The following is a 22,315-nucleotide window of genomic DNA, read 5'->3' as shown; positions in this document are numbered from 1 at the left end:
GGCTTTTTTTTTTTTTTTTTTTTTTGCTTGTACTTTTACAGGAATTAAAAAAAAAAAAAGAAAAGAAAAAAATCATTCACAAAGGTGGATGTAGATTTGGTCAGTCTCTGTCTCACAAATCTACTCATAATGGAAACTGTATCAAAGCTTTTACCAACTGACTGCAAGTCAGGTAAACAGCATATCTTTCCCCTGTGCTTATACAGCTGTCTGTTCTAGGAGGTCCCTGAATAACTAACCACGTATAATGCGGCGAAAAAAAAAAAAAAAAAAAAAAAAAAAAAGAGAGAGAGAGAGAGAGGGAGATAAAAGCGTTAAGATGCCCAAGGAAAACCTTACACTGCCTTGCAAGATACCTCATAATTCAAGGGAATAAAAATGTAAATTTTTGGCGATGATCCTAGCAGTACCAATGACCTGCTACATTTGTTGAGAACTCCCATTAATCCCATTTTTCTCCTTTTCCTCCTGCTTTCTCCATGCTGTTCATATACTCAAATTCAACTATTTAGTCTTCAGAAAAAGACAAGTTAATCTAATTTTAAAGTGACTGTGGCTATTAGGAATAAGAAAAAGATGTGTGGGAGCTACTTAGTAGTACTGCATTCTTTGACACTGAGCTAGCCATGGAAAGAACATCTTCATGAGTTCAAACTGCAATGCCTACAAAACTAATAATAAGATTCATCAGATCTACTGGCTCTTTGTGGGTTCATGTTTATAAAAAGCAGGCTAACATATCAGGCAGTGTATTCATAGGCATGCTTGGTCTATATAGTGCACTCCAACAAAGTAACTCAGAGGATTTAGAGCGACTGCAGATAACAAAACAGGGCAGATCCCATTCTGTCCCCTATGAAAATCCAAAGCCGGCTGCTTGAAGCAATATAGGTAGAAAGAATGATGAAAAGGCTCACACATCATGTGAGGAGAAACAATGCAAAATAGTGTGATTTTCTCTCTTTTGTACCAGGTAAGAAACACACTTAAAATAACCCTAGCTAAAGGCCTTGAGCAATACCCCAATTGTATCTGATTTCTTTTTGCTCTTTTAAAATGTTTAGAGGTGTGCACTCATACAAAGCTAAAACTAAGAAAGATTTGTAACTGGCATGGAATCATAAGCTTGAAAAATGACTACGTCTTTTACTCTTCAAATAAAAGCAACTGTAATATTAACATGATTGAAACTATATAAGAATAGCCAGGGGCTTTCCTTGGGGTAGTAAAAAAATAACCTGGATTTGTCATTCCTGAGACTTTTCTCTAAGGTAGGAGGCAGTTTCAGACTAAATTGCCAATGCACCTAAGAATCCATTTTTATTAAAATGCAGTAACTTGATGTATACTGAATTCTGAATATTCATACCTATGTGCCCATATTGAGAGTGTACTGCTTATTAACATATCTTAACAGAAACATAACCTTAATTACATTAAACCTTCATGTGAAAAAAATGCTTTAAATATTTCTTTGAGGTAATAAAAATCAGCTGAAATAATGATCTTCCATAAAATAATGCATGTAATGCCACAACATGCCTCTCCTCATGGAGTAATATAAGTTTTAACTATAAAGTTCAAAAGCAGTCTCGTCTGTTTTATACTTAAAGTTTATCAGTCCTCAATGGGAAAAAGAAAAAGAAAAGCACATCAACAACAACTTACATCTGCCAGCACTGAAGTCCACAGACAAATCTAAACTGTTACTTTTTCTCCTCTAATTAGAGGAAAGAATTGTTCAGGGGCATCTGTGAGTGACATCTGATTGACAGGCAGCAGGTCTAGAGCAAGGTTAGTCTCACACTCCCAATAAAAATTGGAACAGTGATTTCCTAAGACTGATTGTGAAAGTAGTTAAACTTCAATGAATAATACATGGGAAAAGCAATATGCTTTTAGATGGAATATTTAGGATATTTCATCCATTAAAAGAGAGAATTCTGACTTACAAAGCATGAGCTATAAATAGGAAGTTGAACTGCTAGTGAAGGAATTGAATAGTCAGTGTTCACCAATGAGATACTGTGTCTGCTTTATGTATTCCATCTGACAATTTATTGCTTAAGAAAACAGTCATGTTTCACATCATTCCAGAAAGCAATGTACCACAGTAGATGACTTTTTTAACAAGCAATCTTTACAAATATGCTGAGTATGGCAAAGAAAGCCCAGTATTTAAAATTGATCTACTTAGCCTTCATTTATGACTTGAGGAGAAAGTAGGAAGTGGAGAAATATATGGAGTGGGAGAGGAGGGATATGTGTATGTAGGTGAGGTAAAGACAAATGAAGGAAAATTTTCATAGCCTCATTTGAAAACAAAAAAAAAAGAACACACACTGCATTCTACAGTTGGAGTAACATACAGTTATGGTAAAGACAGAAAAGCTAGCATGGTCTTAAAAACAGTTCAAATGTATTTGGGACACAGAACTAGAAGCCCACAACTGCTCTTAGTCCTTATGACCACTGCAAAGAAAGTCACATTTTCTAAATGTAAAATTTTCTAAAACAGATTTGTTGTTAGACAACCCTTTTACAGGTACATGCAAAACAACACAAACCTGTATCAGCACAGATCAGTCCAGCCTTTTATACCTTGATTCTACCCACTTTCAGTGCAAGCACAAAACTTCCCAGACTTCCCTTTGCAGACTTTCAAGTCCTCCTGTACTTCCTTTTGGGAAATGCTTTATATTTGTTTTGTGATAAATTCTTATAATCCCAACTAAAATATCCTTTTGTACATCTGTGCTCATTCTCCAGTTTTCAATTTTGCATGACTATGAGACAGCTGAGATGAAGGATAAAAAGTGTGTAGGAATTTAAGGGTCAGTATCCCAGATTAGCCAATTAAAATATCTTTAATCCTTTAGTAGCAAGACAGACACCTAAACACATTATAGGTGTAGCATTCTGATTTACAATGCGAATATATTTAAACCTAACACATACGTACAATACAGTAGTTCAAAAAACAACCCATGTGTTGCTATTTACTGGAGGCAGAGCAGTCTGTACAGTGTGCAGCATATTGGATCTAAATTATTTGGCAAGATCACTATTACCCTCCCTACCCTGTTTCTATGATATTTTGGCAAGCAGTGCTGTGGTGATCATACTTCTGCAACAGCTGAAAACAAACAACAAAAGAAGAAAAATAAACTGTGGCAAATATCTAAGAATTTGCTATAATTTACAATTAACTTTGTAGAAATTAAAAGATATAACTGAATAAAAGATCCAAAAAAGATAGAACTAATGTAAAAGCAGCTGCAATTCAACTTTTGGAGTTCAGGAGAAGTTTAATTTTTACTTGACACACAAAGATATCAGTCTGGGAGAATCTTACCACCTTATCTAGTTTCATAATCCACTCACAAAAGTGGGGTAAATCTACCCTTTAGTAACCTATCTTAATCAGATTTTAGAGATTGCTAATACTATGTCTCTTCCATGACAGTCCTTCAGCTCCCTGTTACTGCAATTTCCCTGGGTCAAATTCAGAGTTTAGGAGACCTAAATTTATATATCTGCATGTGATGGCATCAGGGTCAACAAAATCTAGAATTCAATTCTGTCTAAACACAGATGCTTAGGGCCTGTAGGACAACCTCTGGCATGTGCCCTGACTTCCAGATGCTGCTTCAAAAGGCCTTGTGTCATACATGCAAGTTCCTGAAGGTATCTGAGAATCTTGGATGCCCTGAACACGAATTCAAGGAAATGAATTCTACCCTTACTCTCTTTTATCTAGTTGAAAAGAGTCCCAGGCAACTCCTCCTTGTGACGCTGTGGGCCTCATTTGGTCTCAAGTTACCCACTAGGTCCTTGTGTAATATGCATTGCTGCCCAAGTCATATTTGTCTGACTGAGCATTTCATCAGGGTTGAGTCACACAGATGACAGAAAACAGGGTTAAGATATCAATCTTGTGATCAGTCCCTGTGTCTAAAAAGCAAGCTAGCTAAGGGTATGAGACAGAGACTGAGAAATTTGTGTGGGTCCACCCTTAAGAGAGAAATGTGATTGCAGTGATCACTCAGTCCCAGAAGTTCAGGAGGATGGGATAACAGATAAGTATCTTACTACACTATTCACATGTCATTACAAGTGTTATGAGAGCTGTCAATTTGTTTCCTAGAAACATTTTTCTGACCTTTGTTATCTTTCAAACTTGTTTTCACAATATGAGAATGACAAATAGTACATCAGACCCTGAGAATATTTCAAAATTGAGCTATTTAAGAGACATATCTGGGTTAAATCAGAGCAAAATGCCCCACTTTCTGTTCCTCACTTGTTCCAATTGGAGGTGTAGAAGAGACCTTGCTGGTTCATAACATAGTTACTCAGACAAAATTCAATGAACCTGAGAAGCAAACAAGCTTCAGGTGAAGACAGGGACCAAGATATGGTATTGACAATGTCATTAGTCAAATCCAGCCTGGTGTGCTCTATGCTGTTCATCATTGTACCGGTTTCTAATCTAATGCAACAAACAAGCTCCAAGAAAAACTAACATGGACCTTATCTTTTACTATATTATTTTATAGTTTAGGACTTTTGTCATTAAAGTAAGATTTTTGCTGCTGAGAATTCAGAGATTTCTTTTTTTCATCATAGATTTTATCAGGTTTGAAGAAAATACAGGAGATCTGAAAGACTTCAGCTGCTGGCAGTATCAAGCCCTTGATTCCTCTGAAATGTCTGGGTTTGTGAGGGGGAGGTTCTCGAGACAGAAGGAAGAGATATCACCATGTTTTAGCAGTTACAAGAAAGTACATCAAAGTTAAGGGGATAGGTCCTAAAATATTAACTGTAGTCCAGATGGCCTGTGTGGGTGAAACTTGAGAATGTTTTATGAAAAATCACACAAAACTCAGATGCTATAGAAACAAGACACAAAACAGAAAAAGAGAAGAATGTATTACTGACTCTGCCAGACATGCTAGGCAACATTTCATAAATATCAGATGGAAGAAGTCATGATCAATCTTTCCTTTGAGGTCAGAAATTACATGTCATATAGAACAGAACTAATGCACAAGTGACATCATCTGGTTTGAGTTTCTACTGACAGTGGGAGACCTATATATTCTCCCCAAAGTAGGTTTTGACTTAGGCTATGAATTTATTGGAGATGTCAGTGAATCAGGACTAATTAACTTGTCTGACACTGGCCAGTTTTCATGAATTAAACAGAAATGAGAAAAAAAAAAAAAAAAAAAAAAGGCAAATTTATTTTTTTAAGTAGGGGAGAAAATCTACAATGTGTAGGAGACATTGTGGGTGTGATCCATGTATTCTGTAAGATTCACAGGGACCACTTAAGGACTGACACCATAAGCAGGAATATGTTATTGAAAGACAGCCATGCAAGGTGCAAGCATAACATTGACCCAGCAGCCACATCTGCTTTTAAGGTTCAGCTGCAGCTTTCCTCTACACACAATGATTAACTCTGTTCATGAGGTTTTCATCACTGCTGGACTCAATAGGTTCAAGAACACATAAAAATTATATTTAATAATATCACTTTAGGAAAAAAAAATATATTTCAGAAAGTTAAACGTTCATTTCAAAGTGAATAAATTACTTTCTCATTTTGCATCCCAGGAGTAGTACTCTGTAATATGATATCCTATCATGAATATATACTATTAATTCTGACATTTATTGCTTAAATAATTATCATCACTTGTTAGTTAGAATTGACTGAGATGTCTTATTTTCTGTGTCACAATGTTATCTGTAAAAATATAAATTAGTATAAATCAGTAAAAATATATATTACTTCTATCTGAAAAATAAAAACCTGGGCTCTAATTATCTTACTGACCTTTGTGCATCTCAGGAATTTGTTAGTCAAGGACACTTTTTAAAGAAAAACAGATATTTTGAGGTGCCAAAACAGTATTTTTCATAGCATACTGCTGCTATGTACAAATATCTTGGTTATTGTAGCTAGGTGCCACAAATTAGAATACATAAATCTTACCCAGTGCTCTAAAAATGTATTGCATTACAGTCTTCAAAGGAAAAATATACTTGCTTTTATCACGTAAATAAAATGAAGCATTATCTTTGGAATTGGAAGATCCTATGACTCTTTATTGGTGATGGAGAAGGCTAACAGCAACTAGTTTCTCAATTAATGTAACTGGTAAGTGCCTTAAATAGAAAAATGAATCTGGATATCACTAATTATTGTTTTCATATTTTAATAAACACAGAATCAAAATCCAGGTTGTAAAAGACTCTCAAGATCACCTAGTCCAACCACCAACTCAACATAATGAGTCCCATCAATAAGCCGTGTCCCTTAGTGCCATAGACACCACATGCATCCTAATTGCCTCCATAGATGGGGACTGCACCACTTCTCTGGGCAGCCCATTCCAATGCTTGACCACCCTCTCTGAGAAGAAATTCTTCCTAATATCTAATCTAAACGCCCTTGGCACAGCTAGAGATCTTTTCATTGCATTCTATTACTTGTCACTTGAGAAAAGAGACTGACACCCTCCTTGATGCAACCTCCTTTCAGGTAGCTGCAGAAAGTGATGAGGTCACTCCTCAGCCGCCTCTCCAGACTAAACAACCCCTCAGTCATTCCTCATAAGCCTTTTTTCCCTAGCCCCTCACAAGCTTCATCGCTCTTCTCTACATATGTTCAAGCAACTCAATACCCTTCTTGTAGTGAGGAGCTCAAAACTGAACACTGTTACAGGTGCAGCCTCACCAGAGCCATATACAAGGGGACAATCCCTGGTCTTGCTGGCCACACTATTTCTCCAGGCCAGGATGCCATGGGTCTTCTTGGCCACCTGGGCACACTGCTGGCTCATGCTCAGCTGGTTGTTGATCAGCACTCCCAGGTCTTTTTCTGCCAGGAAACGTTGTAGCTACACATCCCCAGGCCTATTCACTTGTTATGACCCATCAGGGGCACCTGGCATTTAACCTTGTTGCATGCTGTATCACTGGACTCTGCCCATAAATTCAGCCTATCTGGATGCTTCCACAGAGCCTTCCTACTCTCCAGCAGATCAACAGTCCTGCCCAACTTGCATTGTTTGCAAACTTACTGAGGATACAGTTGATTCCCTCATCCAAATAGTTGTTATTTTATTTTATTATTTAATAAACAACTGTATGGTATGCAACTTCTAAAGAGCAGATGATCTTTTCATCTTCCTAGGGGAAAAAAAAAAAAAAAAAACTTCAAGGAAAGATATTAAAGAAAAACAGCTCCTTTAATTAGTACATTTGATGCTTAGGGTCTTTTCATTACAGTGCAAGCAGGGGACAGTTTCATCTAGATTTTTTTAATCAGTGTTAAGTAGTATTAGGTTTTAATACTTTAAAGTAAGACAGTTACAAAATACAATGCTTATATAAAAATGGATTTGATCAATAAATTATAACACATCAGTAGGAACAAAACACAGAATAGAATAGAATAATTCAGTTGGATGGGACCTTCAAAGATCATCTAGTTGAACTGCTACATTGTTTTTAATTGGTACTGATATGCCATAAACTAATGTCAAAATAGTAACAAAAAGAAAAAAGTGATAAAGCCAGTAAATTCCTTTGTATTCCAAAATTTTAAATGTCAAAATACTTCAATGAAAAAAAAAAAAAAGTGAAAACATCAAGTTTTAACAAATAATTTGAATTTTAGCTTTTATTGTTTGTTGATATAGTATTTGGGTAAAGAGAGTTCCATTTTATTCCTGATTGTTCTCCCTTATCTTTTAAAAACTCCACACTTGCACATAATCTGGCTAAAAGGTGAAAAGGTGGTGGCAAGGAGGGTTTACTTTCTTACAACATATGCAAGTTTGAGTCTTTAAGCTTACTCTGATAAAGTATGTTTAATTAACTTTACAAATTCTTCATACTGACTTTCAAAGTGCTGTCTCTATCAACATGTAACAGAACACATTTTCAAAATTATATCCCATTTTAAAGTGTACTTATGTCATTATTTGATTATACTAGTATTCTCTGAATAATATAGCATCTGCATATTCAATCAATACACTCTCTTCTTGGATTATTTCATTCAAAATCTGACATGGTGATAAGTCAGAGGTCTGACATTTGGAATTCTTTGGACTGACTCCAGATAGAAATAAATATTTGCCAGAGGACATCTTTCTCAAAGTTAGACCAGGCATCCAAGGCCAAACACATAAACTGCAACTGAGCACTTTGCCATCAAAATTAGGAAATGGGATGATTTGTAAATGATCTTATCATTCCTACCAATGGCAATAGTTTGCTCACATATGACATATACAGTTGTCTGATAGGCCAGAAATACCCAAGCAGAATAAAAATCTGGAAAAAAAAAAAAAAAAAGAAAAAAAAAAAAAGGATATGGATAATAAGACAACTCAGTAACTACAGATTCAGATCTGTATTAAAGTCAACAAAGAGATAATTACATTTTAATTTAAAGCCTCATACATAGTTTGATCTGAAATTAGTGCCAAAATTCATCAAAAGCTGTCAATTGCCATTTGCTGTGCTAATTTGAGAGACATTCATATATTTAAATATAAGTATACATCTTTTTTTCTGTTCTGAAATCCTGCATATTCTCCTGAGACCATTATAACTGGCTTATTTCCCAGTCATCTCTGCAAAGGATATTCTGCTCATGAAAAATATATCGTGTAGTGTCCTAAACTGAAAAGTGTGGCAGAAAACTTCTGTTTGGCAAGTTGGTGAGTTGGGGGAAAGCAGTGTTTGAATCTCAAATAAGAAGAGTAAACTGAACTCTTGGTTGAGTCCTTGAGGTTTAGAACTATCACCTATAAACTGAAAGAAAGCTGTTCTCTGGTATTCTTAGCAGGGAATAAGGCGTACACTTCTGTAACACTTTATATCATAGAAAGAGATAAGGGGACTAAGGAGATATATTTAGGTGCAGTATCAGGAAGTGGTATGGCTATTAACATGACAAAGTTATTAAATTTTATTACAAGTTACATCAGAGAAGCACTCAGCTGAATTGTTCAAGTCTGCAGGTTCTTATTAGAACTTGTTTGGTGGATGCCTCAGAGTGCAATGTCAAATTGTTCACAGATTCAAGTCTATTTTTAATAAGATGATGTGTAAAGAACTACTCAAGCTATTTATATATTAATTTATTTATTTAAAAGACCACTTCAAAAGAACATCCTCTGTGCTAGGTTGCAGCATCATTTTCTCTCTCCTCCTTGCAATGCTACTGGCTACAGTGGTAAATCTAAATCACAGAAAGCTTAGTGTTTGTCCTCCTTTGCTTTTGCCTGTAGACTAGAGATGAGGTAGATTTCAAACACGCACACTGAAAAGAAAATAGAACACAAGTTTCTTACCTCATCAGTAACTATTTTTAATTAGGTTTAGCCACTAAATGTAAGGGTTCAATTCATTACCCCCAGCATGACATGTTCAGATGCCTTACTGTACTGAATGCTGATGAACCTGTACAGGCTCCAAAGATCATGGATGACTGCCTACTTTTCTTCACTAGGAACTGCAGCTTCCAGTAGCTAAGTAGGATGGCAGCTGTGGGAACTGCCTCCCACAGGAATAAATTGCAGCAGACCAGCCACTTCCTTAGAAAGAGAATCAGTTTTCAACAATCTTCTGCCTTAGAAGCACTAAATGGCAAAAGTCTGCATACAGAGAGGTAGAGCAGAATAGCTGACTTCTGATAATTTCACTTTGTAGAAGTTTAGACAGCACAAAAACAAAACAAACAAAAACAAACAGAGGTTCCCAGAAATATTAGTCCCCAGGCTAATATTGCCAAATGCAAAATAACATTCAGACAACATGAAACCTCCTGAGGGACTGAATTTTGGCATTTACTTACCAAAAAGCTGGATGGTGCATTCTTCCGCTGCTCTAGTTTTTGAAGAAAGTACCTTTGGATTTGTGTTTTCTGCAGAACCCCAGAGTATCAAAATGTACTGGCTCAGTCTCAGTTCAGACTTAAGTGAGTGAATACACACATAGTGTATCGAACACACTTAGCTCTTAGGTACTAAACTGGTCAGCTTTACCACATTAACGACATCTCTGGGTATGTACAGAAGTAAAATGCTATGCCTGTAAGGAATTTTAATGGGGAAAACAGGTTGTTCATAAAATGACAAAAATTAAGGATAATAGTCAAAATACTTGTTGAACAGTCTTGGATTTATGCTTCATCAATAAACACTATATACACAAATATATTGTACTAGAGAATTCACGTAGTTAAATAATTTTTTTCTGTTCAAGAAAGCCTACATCCCTCTTTCCACCCTCTGGGAATATATTTCCATTAACATTTGTGCCTTAATCGTGTGCCCATTGAAAAACATTTTAAATACACAGTCTTGACCTCTCTGTCAGAAAACACTCACCTCTGTATTGACCATGGGCTATATCGTTCAGGAATTTATGAAAAGGATGTGAGAATGAATAAAGCTGAATGGGTTCTATGCCTCATGAGTTCAAATAATTTTTGAAAGTGATGCTGAATATTTTGAAGGCTGTAGCATAACTGAATATTTACTGAGTAAATATCACTCAGGTGTTATCCAATGTAAATATAATCTGAAAGGGATGATAAATACAGTATCACAAAATGCAGGGGGAATATCTACATGATGAGCAAAGTACACTGACAAGTTTTGCATATGATGGAGAAGCAGATATCCTACTGAATATCTCTTCAACCTCACTAATCACAAGTCTCAGCCTGCACATTGCCTTTGAAAAATCACTCTGCAGAAGATGTTTCTCACCAATAATGAATTCAGAAAGACACCTAATTTTCTTCTAATTTTCTTTTCTTAATGAAGTTAACTTGATTTCCAATTGCTGAAGCACAGGGAGAGTGGAAATCTGCAAAGTAGAGCTAACTGGAATGACTAAGGTCTGACCTGCTCTCAAAAATCTCAACCAGTTGTTCTTGAAAAACTCAACAAGATGTTCTAGAAAAAAAAAAAAAAAAAAAAAAAAAGCTTTCCTGAATGTATCATAAAATTATTACACAAAAACGTGAGGATTTTTATAGTAGTTTTCTTCTACAAAGTTAGAATTTTGGAATTTGATACATTTGTATAATTCTAAGTCAGTGATCATGGGGTTGGCAATAGGAACAGAAATTGAAAGAGAAACAAATATTCCTATTCTATCGATGGTTACCAGAAAGGGATGACACTGTCATAAGCTAAATTGAAAAATGTGTTCTAAATGAAACTAGGCAATGGTAGTGAAATAATACTTAGAGATTAATTATGAATATGCTCAAGCGCATTAGCAGGAGTTTAAGAAGAGGTTGTGCTGGAAATGTTACTATGTAGTAATTAGAAGGTAGAACTGAGACCATCTTAAAAAGATGAAAACATGATGCTGGGAGGGATACTGAATAAACTGGAAAGCAGGATTTGAATTCACAATTACCACAACAGGTACGATGGTATAGGCTGAAACTTCCTTGATCCACACAGACTATGATCAATACGGATAACAAAAAAGTATAAAACTGAGGCAAAGGTAAATAACTTTGGAAGTACCACAGACAGAGGGGTCCTATTTGACGTTTCCTCTACAGCTTCATACATTGCACAGCAGTAAGTGAGAAGCAAGTGAGTTTCTAATACATACTCTGAGGACTGCATTTATTACCCACTAATGCACGCTCTTATTGTTGATGTGATCTTGATAGTTATTAGATATAGGAATAAAATATTTTTGCAATATTTGTTCCATAAACTGTAGTAATGAAATTATTTTTTCAATTACTTATCAGTAATTGAAAACACAAGAAAAAGGGACAGTTAAAAGAGTTGCTGGCCGCTTTTTATGGCAATCTTGTTTTGACTTAAAAAATATGTGTATATTAAAAAATAACCACAACTTTTACTTCTCCTTGTACAAGGTATAGCTTTGAAAATACCATTTTTACAATGTAATTTTTAAGCTGCTCAAGATAGCACAGGATATCTGCTGCTCCTGTATGACACCCACAGGCTGTCTCAGCTCTCAGCTCCAAATACAAGGGGGCAAAAATTGACACTTTTTTCACATTTTACCTTTAACAAACACACATAAATTGGTGAGAATAAAGGAGTCCCAGCTCCATCTCCTTCATTGTTCACCACCAATGGGCTACAGTGCACAAAAGAAGGTGAGTACTGTGTCCTGTACAGCTGTTTGAAGAAAACTGCTGCCTGTCTGTGGTACATCACAGGCACATGAAAAGGCTGGTGTTTCAAGAACTCATATGTAGCATAATGTCTATTATAGAACCCCACACCTTAATGCAGCTTTACCTGTCACTGAAGCCTTATAGTCAATATCCAATTTATTTCTACAGCTAATTTGGGGCCCAGTATTGCCCATTTAGTTTAATGGTCATGCAGTGAATGAACGATTTACACTTAATAAGATAGGAAGTGATCAAGAGACAGACTATGATCCTGGAAAGTGTCTTCACTCCAGCCACTGCTTCCGCAAATACCAACTTCACAGCCCTGTGAAGCCCTGATCCAAGGGAAGCCAACTGAAACCATGTGAAAAATTAAAGGTATAAAAGCTGTGTGAATGACCTCTAAGACAGCTGAAAAAAAAAAAAAATAAAAAAAAAAAAAGTTTATAAAAGAAAAAAAACACATGCACACACTCCACGCTATTCTCCTTCCTTCAAATGCTTCCCCCTAGCTTCAGAGTCACATCTATTCATTTATTTCCATCATGGAAAAATGGAAGGTAAAATTTAAGGCATGTATGCTGTGGATGAGTAGCTATTAAAGGTAGCAAATGTACAGAAATTCTCTGTTCCTTTGAACAGCATTTCCTCCATGACAAGACTGTTTCTTATATTCATGTTTGAAAAAAACAAAAAAAAAAATAAAAAAAAACTGAGGGGGGAGGGGGAGAGGAGGGGGCAAGAGCCTGGAGAAATTCCATTTTGCTCTATCTTATTTAGTAAAAAATAAGTAAAACTAAAAGCTGCAGGTTGTTAGTGAGAGCTGTGGTTATGCTAATATTGGAACAAAGGACAGTCCCATGAATTATGATATATATAAACAAATCTGCCACAGTGACCTAGCTACTTAATGGTTAAGGTTGCATACTACTCTGCAGGAGAGTGTTTATTTTCTCCTCTGTGACTTTCAGTTGCAAGTAATGCAGGTGTTTGACATGATCTTACAACCAAAATTCAGTAGAAACTAAAACATGTAAGCACATGTAGTTTGCCTTTCAAGGAAAACACTTAATGTCTTCCTTGAGCACACTTCTCATGATTACCACCTGCTGACTGGAATTTAAGTGTAAAAAACACGGTACAAAATGGGACATGGAATGGCAGGCTGTCCTGTGCTTCACAAAATATTTTCATAGAATCACAGAATGGCTGAGGTTGGAAGAGTTGTGTTGGTCTAATCCCACTGCTCAAGCAAGGACACATACAGAATATTGCATAGGATCATATTCAGGTGGGTTTTGAATATCTCCAGAGAAGGAGGCTCCACAACCTCTCTGGGCAACCTGTTTCAGCACTATGTCACCCTCACATTTAAGTTATGTTCAGATGGAACTTCCTGTGTTTCTGTTTGTAACCACTACTTCTCATGCTATTGTTGGACACTACCAAAAAGAGTCTGGCCCCATTGTCTTGACATCCTCCCTTAAGATATTTGTATACATTGATAATATCCCCTCTCAGCCTTCATTACTCCAGGCTAAACAGGCCAAGCACTCTCAGCTTTTCCTTATGAGAGAGATGCTCCAGTCCTCTAATCACTTTTGTAGCCCCCCCACTCAACTGTCTCCCATAGTTTCAGTTCTCTCTTGTACTGGGGAGCCCAAATCTGGGCACAGAATTCCAGATGTGCCCTCACCAGGGCTGAGAAGAGAGACAACCTCTCTCAACCTGCTGGCAACACTCTTTGATTTTAAATAGATTTTGTTGGGAGGTTAAGACTTCCTACATACCTCAAATTAAAGCATGAGTCTGTTAGCATATGGGATCATTTAATGTGTACACACGCATGTGCACACACACACACACAAACCAGCATAAGCATAATATTATAAGTTTTATTATTCAATTCTACTGAAAAACTCAGGGAAAGAAGTTTTTCTCCCACAGCTGCTAGTTAGCAGAGAAACTAGTTCTCCACTCTGCGGTTGTGTTGTCTCTTCAGCCCTTTACCTCACTACAGCATTCAGCTGTTTATAAAATGTTTATAAAATTGGCAGGGAAATGATCCCTGCTGATCATTGGAATAGCTAGGACCCAACTTAGTTACAACTATATAATAATAATAATAATAATAATAAATAATAATAATAATAATACAGCCATACTCTCAGTTGCAGGCAAAAGTAGATGAGATGCTAAGAGAGCATCCAGGGAAGAAGTGGTTGTTCACTGATTATGACTGGGAAGTTACATTCTGGGCTTACTGCTGACTTCTGAAGCTTTGTTGATCCTGACTGTAACTGTAAGCAGAGGGATAGTAAGGGAAGTTCTATACAAAAGTCTTATGTGCTATGTATTGCAGGATCCAGGCCCACAATGCCTTGTACTGACAGAGGAGTACATGTGTTTGACATCACTAAGAATAATGAAAGTGACCGGAAGAGATGTTCATGTAAAATCCTTTACTAGCCACAAATTATGACTACAGTGGATTTTATCTGTAAAGTTGACCGCAAATTCAGACAAAGTCTGTTACAAAGATAATTTTTAATCCCATTTTCTCCTTTTTTAAAAAAAATAAGATTTTGACAAGAGACATTCATTTTGTAAAATAAGTTTTCCATCTCTTCTGAACTTCTTTGTAGCCCAGACTTAATTTCAGTTTATGTCGTAGAAAAACATAATTTCTAATTTCTGCTTCCCCCCGCCGCCCCCCCCCCCCCCCCCCTTTTTTTTTTTTTTTTTTTCTGGCAGCATCAGAAAAATGTTGTGTATACTATATGTAGAGAAAGGGTATGACTCCCTCATCCCTAGTGATGGTATCGCCAGAACATGGTTTGGAGGAACAACACTTAGGAAGTTCGTAACATATTTCCATTGTACTATGTAGTCTTGAAAAAACAGAAAACTTCAGTTTCCATTCAAAAAGCATAATTTTAATCTTTCTAAAACATTGTGATTGTATCTGCAGATACATATATTCAAATTTTAATGTAAAAATAGTTCCTTTAATTGAATCCCTTTTTTGATATGTTCAGGGAACATTGAAAATGAATTTAAAAAATAGTGTAAAATAACTTGTAAATAGTGTAAAATAATCTTCATAAATCTAAACATTAGCATACAATCAGTTATTTTCCATATCTCAGTTAATTTCATCTCTCTTCATCTCTTTTGTCTTATGCTTTGTCACACAAGTGGAACAGTAAGATAAATCAACCATTTATTTATTTTATTGCATAAATCTCACAACAATAAAATGGAATTGATCACATAAAGAAGTTTAAGATGGGTTTCAGTGAATTCTTGAGATGCTGTAAATTAATCGTTCAAGCTGATATTATATTTCCTCAAGGGAAGTATATAATAGATATTTTTCCAACGTTTTCCTCCTTTAATATATTTCTAAGTTTTGCCACTATTCTTACTTTTTTTTTTTTTTCTAAGATGATTAAACCATTAATTTTCTTTAGTGTTTTGTGTTACATAAAAAATTAAAAAAAATCTCTTCATAACCTAGAAAAAATATATAACAAAATTACTTGGAAATTTAAAATAAAGGTATGGATATATCTTCAGCAACAATTAAGGCACTCCTAATCTTTCTTTAAATCAAAATAGATAGAACAGAAAGAGATAAAAATGGATAAAAAGATAAAAATGGAAAGCCATACTGGATGTAGCATGTAATGCTATTCTGAGATCATGTTTAGAAGAATGAAAATCAAGGTAGTCAACTCATCCTTTGCATCTAATTGATACTGTCAATAATACAGTATTTTAAACCATTAAAAATTTGATTCATTCATTTCAAAGCTGCTTGATTTATAATACTGAAGAGTATAGCCTAAATTCCCATTGGGAATGTAAAGATTAATGATTTTATGTGCACAGGCCTAATTTAAAATAGGAGTGCTGCTAACTCATGAATAGTCGCTGTATGAATATTTTTAGTACAAGTTCCTCTTCACTGTCATGTCTCTCTTTTGCAGATACCTGAAACAATTGTGTTTCAACAACTGTTTCAACAAGTACAGTCTCTGCTTGCTCATGAGCTCCTTTACTAAATCTGCCCGATGTTTCCCAATTGGTACAAATCATGGCAATTCTGTTCTAAGACTATATTGTTGCTCTCCAATAAAATTGGAACCAAAACATGAACATTTTTGTACTAGTCCCCACAGTGCAAACGAACAATAATAACAGAGATCTAGGATAAACTATGACCATGAAAATGAAAGCACCTCTGCTATCTCCAGTCTTAAACAACTTATCCAACCTGAGTAGTTTATTATAGAAATATAGGATTTAAGCAGCCCAAACCAGTGGCTGACAAGGTAATATCCATTCCTTTAATAATCCAATACTATGTGATGGATTTTGCTTCCTCTAATGCTAACTTCTAGAGTGACAACTGTCACATCTGTGTAGTTTCTAACCTACAACTCTTCTTAAAAAAAAAAATCATGTACTTTTATTACCACTATTACTACTTTCCTTTCTGGTGAACAGCTGGCTGGTGAATGCAGGTTGAAACAACCCACTGTCAGATTATCAGAATCATCACAAGGCTGATCACACAAAGTGGTTTATGTGAATGGAAACATCGCACAAAGTGGTTTATGTGAATGGAAATGATGTGGGTTGTTTGTTTGTTTTGTTTTGTTTTGTTTTGGTATAGAACAAAGCCAGCAAACTTTGATTTGGAGTATAAACTACAGATATAAACTCCGTACTTGTATACAGTGATATGGCTATATCACATATATATTTTAAACCTAAAACACGTGGAAAATAGTGGTGAACTTTGCTACACAGGGTAAATAAACATCGTCAGTAGTAAAAAAAAAAAAAAAAAAAAAGCATTTGTATGTGATCCTGTAACAAAACATTTTTTGTTTGTTTGTTTCCATAAAATAACTTAGCTAACTTTTATCAAAAGTAAATCCTTTCAGATTAAAGACATGGTAACAGTTTTTGGCAACATTTTGCATTGTTACCATCATTTGACTGACACCACTATCTTTAGACACTAGAAGGTATGTGTAAAATAAAGCAAAGGGATGGAACTGAATAACTGATTTCAATACTAAAGCAAGTACCAATTTGATAACTCTTTACTTTAATTACTAGACTTTCCAGATACAGAAGTAAAGGTGTGGTTTCATTATACACCACGTTAGCACAGAAGTAGTGTTCACTCTTCCCCTTCTTTTATACCATATGTAGTTACTTGTTTCAAATCTACTTATGATACTTTCAAAGAAATAAGTGGATAAGCTCACTGGTCTGATAGAAAATGAACCCATTAAAAAAAGAAAGTAAATAAATAAACTTTTTGTCAGATCAGTGAATTCAACTGACTTACATATGCAGTTGCTACGTGAAAGAAATTGACAGGAACTTCCAGCCAGGCCTAAAAGAACAAGACACTGTATAGCTGTACTGGTTTAGGTGCAATCTAACCTTGTATCCTGAGAAAGAGGATTACATTACAAGAGCATTGACTGGGAGATAGAACATCATAGAAAAAAAAAAAAAAATGTATTCAAAAACTTTATCAAAACTTTATCTTGCAGTTTTGGCACCAGCAAACTTATGTTTCCTTTCTACAGAAACATCATACCTACAAGAACTCAAGGTAGACCCATAGACTATTTCATCAGATCTGTAGGCTTCCTCCACTGGAGATAGAACCATAAGCTTAATATTCAGATAAGTAACAAGGTTTTCAAAATAGCCAAGACTGCTGTTAGTGAGAACAGATGTCTTGTCTTTCTCTTGTTTGTACCCTCTTTTTTTACCCTTCTCATATAATTGGGGCCCATAACTGAGAATTCAGCGTTACATTTTAGGTTATGTTGTGGGATAAACGTGGGCTAACTCTCGCTTTATGATAGTGACTCTTCTTCAGGGAATGTTGTCATTAGTCAGTGATACCAAGAAATGCTAAATCCAAAGTGCTCAGATCAACTTCACTTGACCAAACTGATAAAACCCTGCAATATATTTGGTGGAAGCTTATAAGAAATAAGCTTCAGCAGAGGGTTTCTGAATTTGAAACAATTATCAGATACAGTTTCAAGCAACCACATTGTCATGAGGGCCGAGTTTTCAGTCTTTTCAGAAACCAGACAGATATCTGCAGACTACCATATATTTCACAATTCTATCATTCATTAACTAAAATAAACTTAAAATTAACTTTACAAATGCTACATAACAGATGCTAAGTACTCTTCTTAACTTTTATCTGCTTTCCCCTTCTCTTTATCTGACATATCATTCCCCTTTTCTTTATCTGACATATCACTTCCCTCATTTCACAGATTTGAACTGGAAAGTTTCGAGGACAGGGGACAATATCTCATTTCATATGTACAACAACTAGGGTAATGATTTCTGATCATTTTAGATGATTTCTATATTGATTTTCTATATTAATAGGAAAAGTAACAGCTGATATCAAGGTTCATGAAGACAATTTGTAATTTTAAAGAGGATTCATAAGAGTCATCCACATCCATGAAACATGTTCCAAATAAAGTTTAAGATGAAGAGAAGAGGTCCTGGTCTTCAGCTCTTTTCTTTTAACAAGCTAATAATGCTTCTTCTTTGCCGGCATTGAGAACATTTTGATTTACAGTGAATAAAACAGGATAAAATGTTTACAACTCAAGCTGGGCAATATTTCTTCAGAGACAGACTAAGCATATCCAGCTCCTGGCTAAAGAACTTTGAATTTATTGTCTTTTATCAGAGGTCAAGCCTGTCCGCTATTGTTGCAATGCTTCAACCTATACTGCACTGTCTACAGCACCTGGGACGGAAGGATTAGAAAATTACTTCTTTCCAATATGTGGATCAATAGATAAAACATTCTCACAGATGCCAGTGAAGTTCCCTCAGATTATGATTAATGTGTTCCTGTTGATTCTTCAGTTTCCTACAGAAGTCTGAACTAAGGAAAAAACAAAACCAAAAAAAAAAACAACATATTTTGTGGTGGTTTTACCCTGCTGAACTCTACCACAACGATTCTCTCACTTCCCCTCTTCAAAGAAAAGAGGAAGAAAATAGAATGAAAAGAGCTCAAGGGTTGGAGACCCTGCACCAATGTGGGGTCGGTCCCTGCCATGGGATGCCATCCTTCTTGAGCTGATCCTGCATGGGCTTCCCACAGACAACAGCTCTTCAAGAACTGCTCCAACATGGGGCCGTACCATGGTGTCCATCCATCAGGAGCAAACTGCTCTAACCAGGGTCCCCCATGGGCAGCAGCTCCCCCCAGGCCTCCTGCTCCTGCATGGGCTCCTCTCCTGGGCTGCAGCTCTGGCCCGGGGCCTGCTCCTGCGGGGGCTCTCCATGGGCCGCAGCCTCCTCCAGGCCACATCCATCTGCTCCACTGGGGGCTCCTCCACAGGCTTCAACTTGGAGATCTGCTCCATGTGGGACCCATGGGCTGCAGGGGGACAGCCTGCTCCACCAGAGGCCTCTCCACAGGCCACAGGGGAACTTCTGCTGCATGCCTGGAGCACCTCCTGCCCTCCTTCTTCACTGACATTGGTGTCTGCAGGGCTGGTTCTCACTCCTCTCTCTCCCAGCTGCTGTTGTTCAGTGTTTTTTTTCTATTTCTTAAATCTGCTCTCCCAGAGGCCCAACAAACGTCTCTCGCTAGTTTGGCTCTGAACAGCAGCATTCTGATTTGATGTGGGACAGCTGATGGGCTCTGCTCACAGAGGTCAACCCTGAACACACACACACATGCACACCATTCCAAAATCTAGCCATTTAAACCCAATATAAAGTCCAAAATATGTATTTCTATTCAAAAGAATACTTTTCATGACAAAGCAATATAAGAAGAATATAACATATAGCCTTCAATGAAGTTCGTTACTACGTAAGCAATATTATTGTTAACTATGGACATGAAAGACCGCTTGCATGCTTCCACTGATTTTCTTAGCAAGAAGAACTTGGCAGTATCAAACATATACTGGAAGTGATGCTTTTAAATCCATGTCACTATTCATTTGTGTTGCCATTTTGGTGGTAGTATATGTACAGATATATCTACCGTTGTAATAGCTGAGGACAAGAATATTTGCCTGCTTAATGAAATATTTTAGTTGCACCTTCTTCCAAAACTGTAAACTGTTTTCAAAAGATACTGCAAAACAAAGGTTTTGCTGCAAAAGTTGACTTACTGAGTTGAATTACTATGTGGCTAGTTTTCCTGAACTCAAGATCAACTTTATCTTTCTATGACACAAAGCATTGTTCTTTGACAAAGATGTTTTCAATTCAATAGTTGCTTCAGGCTGTATAAATTTAGAAACCATTCTATGGTGCAAGATAGGATAAACTTCCAGAACAGCGCATACCTCACACTTATGCAATACACAGAGACACCAAAGGAAATACCTGAAAGGCACATCTGTTGACAGTGCCAGTTTAACTAATCAAATCTTGTTGATCCACCACGACTGAAAATTCCTGAGTTTCTTTTGTTCACTGTCAGATATCTTGCTTTTAAATGCTGCCACAACGCTGAAATTTCCATTCTTTCAGAAGCTGGCAGTTTTGAGCATGCTACATACTGTAGTACTGACGTGACTGAAGCAAATCCAAACATCATATTTGTCATTGTATTTCTGCATTTCTGTTCTCTCCTCTGACCCATCATTGGAACAATTTGTCCGTGTCCTTTTCAGAAAGTGTCCTTTCCCAAATCACCCTTCAAACAGAACAAGCGACCAGAAAACTTAAAGGAACATGCAACACGGTCATGATAGGCTATAATGAGTGCTGTGGGTGTTAACAATTACAACGGGTGTATTTGGTGTTCCAACTCAATGGTACTTTTCAACCCGAAATTCATACACATGGCTACTTGCAGGCTATGCTGTATGTAGTAAATAAGGATTTTCTGTAAGGTATACTAGGTATACAAGCCAAGAAGGTATAATATTGTTTTATTAGCAGGTCTCTGGTATCATTCATTTCCTGCATCACTTCTTTTTTTCCTCTGCGCTACTTTCTGATGGCATTTTCAGGCTGAGGATATACCGATTTTAATGGGTTATATATATCTACCATGTGCAGCACACTACATCCCAACAGTGGTCCTCGGTCCTTTATGGCAATTTTAGAAGGGCATATATAGGATTTAATGTGTATATCTAGATTTAACATTTTCAGTGTTACCAAAGTAGTGATTTTACCACAGTGTCAAGCATTTTAGTGTGCTAGCACCTAGTCTGAGAGAGAAAAAAAATGTCAAGCTATCTGCACACACACAGTTCATGGTATAATCATGTTAAGAATTACGGAAGTACTGCTGTTTGCATTTCCCTTAACTAATGCAGAAAGACCTTCACCACTCTTACCTGTAACTCCTACTCAGGCACCTTCAGGAGGAGGTGCTCTCTGAATACTCATATGCCTTGTTAGATTCTGACTTAGCAACCCTCAAGGGGTACCTCAAGAACAATCTGGTATATAAATTCATCTGGTCCTCCACCTCCCTTATGAGGGCTTCCATGTTTTTTTTGGTCCCAAAGAAACACAGGTATCTGCGCCTGTGTGGATTACAGGAGGGGTAAAGGTATCAGTCCGAAGAACCAGCACTCCCTGCCTCTTTTCTGGGAGCACTATGAACACCTGCTGTAATCTCACCAGTTCACCATTATGGATCTGTTAGTGGCCTAAAATTCACTCCGAATTCAGCAGGGTGACAAATGAGAAACTTCTTTCTGCACAAAATACAACCACCAAGAGCTACTGATACTACTGAGTCTCTCTAGCTACATGCCAGTATTCTGTAAATGATACCATGGCATACCTGGATGACATCTTGGTATTCTGCACCTCTTGAGAGGCACACATTGACTGCATCCAGGACATTTTGAATTGCTTATAGTTGTGCTGCCTCTGAAGCAATTCTCCCACTGTAGCTCCTGAGGTAACTATGGGCAGCAACAATTTTCATGTAGACTCCAAGGAGGCTGATGCCATCACAATTTGGCAACATCCTTCTAACATGGGCACAATGATTCTCAGGATTTACCAGCTTCTGACAGTTCATAAAAGTGATTTCTG

The 22,315-nt window shown here is 36.6% G+C and overlaps 1 protein-coding gene across 9 annotated transcripts in view; it reads right to left on the bottom strand.

Annotated features, from left to right (window-relative positions):
* Positions 1-22,315, bottom strand: part of TAFA5 (TAFA chemokine like family member 5) — a 448,316-nt gene that overhangs the window by 8,644 nt on the left and 417,357 nt on the right. The window contains exon 7 of one of the 9 annotated variants that reach the window (XR_004747733.1): positions 10,192-10,611. The exons of the other annotated variants lie outside the window; for them this stretch is intronic. The gene's annotated coding sequence lies outside the window, so the exon portion shown is untranslated. Of the gene's footprint in view, positions 1-10,191; positions 10,612-22,315 lie in introns of those variants that run through there. 9 annotated transcript variants of the gene reach the window in all.

The sequence above is a fragment of the Oxyura jamaicensis genome, chromosome 1 (genome assembly GCF_011077185.1).
Source record: "Oxyura jamaicensis isolate SHBP4307 breed ruddy duck chromosome 1, BPBGC_Ojam_1.0, whole genome shotgun sequence".
NCBI classification, from domain to species: Eukaryota; Metazoa; Chordata; class Aves; order Anseriformes; family Anatidae; genus Oxyura; species Oxyura jamaicensis.
Note: the sequence above shows the minus strand (reverse complement) of the source record. Positions and strands in the feature narration are given on the sequence as shown.